At 37.8% G+C, this 7,533-nt stretch overlaps 1 long non-coding RNA gene across 1 annotated transcript; it reads left to right on the top strand.

Moving 5' to 3' along the window:
- Positions 1-5,502: 5,502 nt before the first annotated feature.
- On the top strand, positions 5,503-6,664 carry LOC137979787 (uncharacterized). Its single transcript, XR_011118409.1, has 3 exons — positions 5,503-5,693; positions 6,402-6,441; positions 6,555-6,664. It is a non-coding gene; the product is annotated as an uncharacterized lncRNA (long non-coding RNA).
- The last annotated feature ends 869 nt before the right edge of the window (positions 6,665-7,533 follow it).

The raw sequence follows: 7,533 nt of genomic DNA, 5'->3' as shown, positions 1-7,533 counted from the left end.
CGCGTATCTTTGGTTGGTTTCATGGGGTAATAGAAATGTGTCATTTTTATCATGTGGAGAGGGTACAAGCAATGGCAGCGAAGCCGATGTAACGCGAATGATGTTTATTGGATCTTTAAACAAAATATATACCAGTTACGGAGATGAAGAATGGAAGGTCAATTCGATAAACAACACCAGAGGTGAAAAATGAATATCTGGAATCTTAACAGCGACGAATAATGGACTTCAACAGCAATTGCATCTTTCGCCTTTGTTAAAGTGATTTCTAATATTTTACTAACTGTGATGTTATGTACAACACTGAAAGCAAACGGCAAATTTTCTGGTAACTTTTTCTGAGAAGAAATCAAACACCTTTGAGTGGATCTGTGTTTACTTAAGTCAGATCTTTGGTGTAATCTGGCTATTTATAATTTTATCTATTTGTACTCAACTCTGCACAGTCTTCAGGGAAAAAAAAACAATTGGAAATTTGACTAATTCTTGTTAGTCAAGAATTATTTAAAAGAAAGCTTGTCGTCTACTTTAAGCTTCATTAGTCAAGAAAAAGGTTCTTCAGAAAAGGGTTTGATCCTGAACTACTGTGAGAAATTTATGTAGTTGTGCATGGGTTTTGACGCTGAGAGTGTTGCTTGTTTGCCCGCAGGGAATGAAATAGGGAGGTCTTTGTGGCCTCTGATGGCAAATATGTTGTTTGTTTCAATAAAATTTGTGACTGGAGAAGGCTTCTGTGAGATTTTTCTGCCTTTGTGCACGTGGATTCATCGTGTTGTGTAAACATTAAATAATTTGCATGCGTGGGTTGAAATTTGGCATAGGAGTAGTTTTCATAACGATGAAAGGAATTCTTGCTGTTTTGTCATTCTGGTGTAAAATGAAGTTAATTTGGGAAGCCAACAATATTCCTTTAAGCTTATCTACTGCCCATTTAGGTGAATTTTTACGTTATTGATCAAATTTAATTTACGCTACAAATATTTACAAACACGAAACTATTTTAACAATAATTAGTGTTTCGTTTCCGCGCTGATAATTTATTAGGGTGTTCAGGAATGAGTACGAAAATTTGAGGTGGACAAACACATATCAAAGGCAACCCAGTTTACGCCCACGAAGCGTCTAGCTGTAATTATGCTTGCGTCAGATTTGGGTCGCTGTCCGTAGGGAAATCATATAGCTGAAAAAACCGTTCACAAAGTCGTTCATAATTCATCACCCAAGTCCACTAAGCACAGGGTGTATACCACGTAACGTGGATTTGTTTTCATCTGTTTCTTGGTGTTTTAGAACCACTCAACTCTGAACGAACCACTAGCTAGGCTAGCTATGAACCATGAACTAGGCGTTCTCGAGTTCGGGTATCCTCCCCGAAAAGAGACGGCTGGACGCGTCCGCAATAAATTTTGTCTGTGACGTAGATTAAAATTATAATTTATGCGAAGTTAATAGTTGCGGGGAAATGGCATGAGACATCCCCGGGATTAATTTTAACAAAACAGTAATTACATAACAATGCTTAAAAACGTCTTTGCGATGCTTCCAGATGATGCGAGCTTGACCTTGTGATTTATAAATGATCACTGTGAGTTTGAATGCAACCGGCGAATCATCAACAAAATCTTCGGCCGCTTCAGATCTCAGTCGACCTCATTGGCCCCCTCGGTCTGCCACCAATAAACTCAGAAGTAATTTCAAGCTCAGTATGAGGGAAAGCCAACAAAAGTATAACGATTTGTATCAAAATTCCGATAAAGGAATTGAGAAGATAATTGTACGGTAAAATTCTCAAATAAAAAGCCTAACCATATTGCCATTGTGGCTTTTTTCTAGCTTCGACGCGATTTGAGCCATTTTCAATTCGTCGGTTGTCAACGGTATAATAAAGTCCAAAGGTTGCACACTAAATTCTCAAGAGCCCACCAAATTAAGTCAAGTATTCTTGGATAAACTGTTCCGACGGTTACAATTCCGCATCGGAATCGATTGCCAAAGATTAAACTTTCATTTCAACCCACCAACAAAGCAACAGCAGCCCTACGAGCGACCTCAGGCGGTAGTTTGTCCCCTCGATAGGAACCAAAAAAAAATTTCTAAGGTCGATTTCTCAGCAATGTTGGACGGTTGAACTTTGTAATCGGTTTTGTAACCTGCCCTGTAGTTTGTCAACGACACGTTTTTTAAAATGTATTTTTGAAGTTTGTCAACACGAAGGAGGCGTGCCTGTGATTGGACGAGCGAGACAATGCAGTCATGTTGCGACCAAGGGGGATAAATAAGGTGTCGCTGACAAACTACAGGGCAGGGTTACAAAGCTGGTTACAAATTTTAACCGTCCAACATTGCTGAGAAATGCACCTTCCGAAAACTCCAGCATTTAGTGCAAACGCAACTGAGTTTGTTTTGATTGAGTTTGCCACAAGGAAGAGCCATTTCATATATTTGATGACGAATCAGACCTTTACGATCAGACTACTCGGACACCCTGGAACCTATGTCTTGAGCTTGGGTCACGGGCATCCCACAAACTGATTTTACGGTCTCAGTTAACGGTACTCAATGGGGAGCTTAAGCATGTGACGTTTTTGAGCCACAGAAGGAAACCGGAAGTGAATACTCCCCATACTTGGACAGTTGTCTATCCCCGATGTCGAAACTAATTGTCTCCAGATGTGGTAGTGTCAAGAGTTCAATTCGTGTGGCTGCTTAAGTTCCCTCATTTCTGTAAAACCCTGATGAGGAAAGGCAGCCCGGCAGCGCCTTTCAAAATGTTGGAAAAGGCTAATACTAATTTTATATTTACGCTGGTCTTGACCAGCTCCCAACGTCAGTGGCTTCATAGCTCGGTTGGTTAGAGCGTCGCACCGGTATCGCGAGGTCACGGGTTCAAACCCCGTTGAAATCCTGAGTTTTTCAGGCTTCTCGACGCAATTGCATGCTAAAATTGCGTTCATAACTGCGAGGATCATTGATTTACTTGATTTCATGTCCGCAGTTCAGTGTATGATTCATTTCATATATATCATTTCGTTCATTGTACAAAATTATTAGTTTCATTTGTGTGCTTCATTGTTCTGTATTCTTATCATGTTATCGCTAGCGCTGATTTTCATTGTCCAAGTGTATTCTTCGAGTTGGCTCATATAAAGCCATTTTGGCCAGTCCCGCACCTCAACCTATTTATAGAGACAAAATATTGTGTGTGTACGTTTGCTGGTGAACAAAGCAAAAGAGTTACTGACAGAACTTACTAGTAGAAAGTCAAAAAATTGCGTACCTGTAAAACCATAAATTTTATGAGAAAATCAATTTTAATAGATTTACTAGTTCAAAGCTGGTGCCTACAACAATATAGCTTTAAGAGCAACGTCAAATCATAGCACAGCATTTAAAGAATTCAACGAAGGATTTACTCCTCTTAGGGTGTTGAACAGTCATCTTACATGACAAAAACTGCAAGAACGTCAGCTACTCCAGTTTCCTCTGAAAAGATGAAAAGAAAAAATAGCATAATTATTAGAGATAATTATTACAAAGATGTTTGGCAATTTCCGGTCACTGGTTCCGCATAGCGGGATTCTTGTATTCTACCAATGGTGTTCCAGTAGTTGTAAGGTGTTACTTTGAAGTTAAAACGAATCGCTAATAGGTTTAGGTGCTAAGTCATGATAAAGGTTAAATATGAATTAAACGTATTTTGCGTTTGTGGGTGTAACATATTGATAACATGGCTGAACAACTCAACACACCTTTATTCACTCATAGCAACATGGGTAACACAACAACTATGGAATTAGCCACTATCAAAGATATCATAATACTCTTTGTGTGCCCTCCAAAATTTTGCATAAGCATTGTTTCCATTTTCTCTTGGGACTTAAAATGGTCCCAAGAGAAACTGGAAACAATGCTTATGCAAACGTTTGGAAGGAAACAAAGAATATTATGGTATTTTTGATAGTGGCTAATACATTACAGTGGTTACTCATCAGACAAAGGCCGAGAGTGAATCTGGTTGAAGGCTTCAATTCAGTGCTCAAAGGAAGAAGGTTGGGAGGAATTATGGACAGCAAGCAGACTTCCGCAAAGGTTTCCTGCGGTAGATCACAAAGATGGCTCTATATTGATACGCATTTTTGCATCATACATTAAAGTGGTACTACGACCAAAAAAACAAATCTTTTTTTTCTTTGGATTTCAAAACTATGTTAACCAAACACCAAGTGACCCAAGTTTTAAATTCTGATTTTAAAAAGACACCTGATTATTTTAACTGAAATTTTATTGGTCCGCCATTACTAAATTTAAAATCTTGAGAGAGCTGGGTTGAGGAGAAAATGACGTCAAAGACTCACTAGTTTAAGAATGCAATGCGTGTGTACGCAACTGAATTAATAGGGAGCTTAAGCAAGGACGACGACGACGGCTACGAGAACACAACAAAACAATAGGTTTAATTCGCAAAAACAATAGTTCTGCATGCACGCTCTGCACGTGCGATTTACCTTTTGATGCATTTCTTTGCCGTTCTCGTCTTGACAACGAAGTGAAATGGTCAAATTTGAGGTCATGTGGAGGAAGAGAGCACCTGACGATGAATTTTCAATTTTCTCTCTAAATATCCACACCGTTCTCACCAATTTTATTCTTGCAATGTGGATTCATATTCTCCATGCCAAGCGACTTGGAGCAATCGCAAAATTATTACAGTAACAGGAAATAATATTTTTAGGCAACGTTCTCGTAGCCGTCGTCGTCGTCCTTGCTTAAGGTCCCTAACGGGAGTTTCGGGCTTTCAGACTTTTAAACTCGTGTTTTGCATATATTATAAATTGCGTTTACACGTGAGTAAATGATGTCATTTTCTCTAGATCCGACCCTCTGAGGTCTAATCGGTCAATTTTGAACGTGAGTAATGGCGGACCGTGAAATCCAAAACTTACACTCAAAATAAACAGCCTTTGGAAAACTCAAAGCTCAAAACTTTGCCAGTTAGGTGTTAAGCGAACACGCTTTCAAAATCTGAAGAAAAAAAAGGAAATGATTTTTTGATCATAGTACCACTTTAAAACATTTTTGTATTTAAAATGGTTTTGGCCGTCGCAGTTGAATGAAACTTATTAAACAACCATTAAACTTTTATATTTTACATTTTCACGCAGAAGCACCTTACCATGGCAACTTTATCGTGTCTTATTCTTAACCCTTGATTTTACAAATGTCGTCTTTTGGGAAAAAAATAGAACAGTGAATTTTCACTGTTTTTAGCCCAACCGACACATACACATTAAAGCTATTCGTGATTTTTCTGTTTTGACCTTTACTGCACTAATGTATGTAGAGAAACGAGATGCCTCCGTGAAGCATACACTGGGTTGCCTGTCATACACTGGGTTGCCTGTGGTACGTGTTACAGAAAATCAGAAGGCACTGAATTGTGTGGTATTGAACTACAGCATTCCGGTCTCTGAAGAATAACAAACAAAAGAGAAGCGAGAAACATTGGCTTCTGGGCTGACATGTTGATAATTTTCGAGTTCCCTCACAACTTCTTTTCAGCGCAAGTTTAAGCGTGCCCTCTGAGCATCTGACAGCTTAGTGTCTGGATGGGAGACCAAAACAATATACCCCTCACGAAACAGAAGCATCGGACCGAAAATACTATGAACGCTAACAAATGCGAACTCAGCAAGGTACATATTTTGTTAGCTTGCTTTATGCAAAACAAGAACATCATTCTAAAATCTTATTCTACGCAAAAAGTAGGTTCTGGAGGGAATTTTGAGAGTGGAAATCAAGGATTTTCGAGGACTTCGAGCGTAATTGGATTTGCTGCGGGTTATTTTGTAAGATTATTATATATTATATTGAATGTGGGCGGTTAAATCTTCTGGTAAACCACTTTCACTTTTGACATGTTTCGATTCAGGATCACGGAGCTGAAGTATAGAACACTCTCTGTACGGAAAACATGGCAAAGTTTTCCAAGTCTTCTTCCGCAGATGTCTCATTTACCTCAAAGCGTAAAAGGCAAAATGATTTTTTGGCGTCTTGGCCCAGTTTGGTCACCTGGTTGTCTTAATTAGCCCACGCGTCGAATCAAACGACGGCACTAACATTGTAATTCACACTGCCTTGTTCAAAGTAATCCTAAAACTGAGTATATTGGGCAGATTATCACGTGTAACTGACTCAAATTTCACTACTTTCTCTCATGATACACTAAACAAACAACTTTTTGCATGTAAATACATTGTAAAAATTTCATAAGTTTATTATAACCATAATTATGTAAACATAACTTTCTCAAAACCATATTATATCAATTGCTAAAACCAACTAATAATTAGTAGAACTCCTATATAAAATTTTGTCATTTTTTCTTTTTCTTTTTTTTCCAGTGCTGTCACATTGACAGATCCATGGCATCAAAGCGAAAAGGTTTGTACTCTATAATTGTTATTTTCCCACTTCACAAGAATATGTAAACTAATTTTCCAAATCTTCCAATTTAATTTACTTCAGTTGCCCTATTTTGTGTGTTTATTTTGCAGATACTCCACCTGGTTTTGTGCACTCAGTGTCACCAATGAAAAAAACTAATGTTAATGTTGGACTTTTAAGAATATATTGACATTATTTTGCAGTTCTCAAAACTTATCACAGTAATATATATGTTAATAATCCATTAGAAGCCGTTGACATTCATTCACTTATGAAATTTTTCATTCACGTTGACAAATGCCACTGGCATTTCGAGTTCTAGAAACCTTTAGGAAAACTTGTGGTTATATAGTTTAAAACCTGTTGACGTTGCAGTCATTAACACTTTTTTTCACTAAGCATATGTTGGACTTTTTGAAAACCATTGACATTTTCAATTCTCCAAAACGTTTATTACAATAACACTTATGCTACTAGTAGATTAGAACCCGTTCATGTTTGCAGTACTTAAAAACTTTACTACAGTAAAACTTATCTTCATATTTGTACTTTTCAATAAATATTATTGTGTTCTACCACAAAATTTGATCACTTATTCAACAGCCACTCAAACACATCTCAACTACATGTAAAACAGCTGTGACAACTTCAGGCAAAATATCTAAAAACATCCAATTTCAAAATACACATGCTCGTATTACTATCTTCTCTGTCCATTCCCAACATCTTAAAAGCTCCTCAAGTGCATTCAGGTCCGCACTTTCTAACCTGTGGTTACCACTAGTATAATAAATAAATATACTGCGTGGATAGTTTTGAAAATTGATCTACTGTACTGGAATGCATTTTACTCCAGTGCTAAATAGCCGGAATCCACCTCGACAAGACCTGTTGTCTAAGACCCCTATTGCCCGAGGATTTCGCCGGAGGACAGTCTTTCTTCGGAACTTACTACTGCAAGACTTCAAGGGAGCCGGAATATCATGAAGGACTTTGTAATGGGAGAAAAAATTTTATCTCTTGTAAACGAAAAGTTGTATTTTATCATAGCCATAGCCATATAGGCTATCTAAACGAAAACAATTTGTT

The sequence above is a fragment of the Montipora foliosa genome, chromosome 12 (genome assembly GCF_036669935.1).
Source record: "Montipora foliosa isolate CH-2021 chromosome 12, ASM3666993v2, whole genome shotgun sequence".
Lineage (NCBI taxonomy): Eukaryota > Metazoa > Cnidaria > Anthozoa > Scleractinia > Acroporidae > Montipora > Montipora foliosa.
The sequence above is the reverse complement of the archived record's forward strand: the minus strand, read 5'-3'. Positions and strand labels throughout refer to the sequence as shown.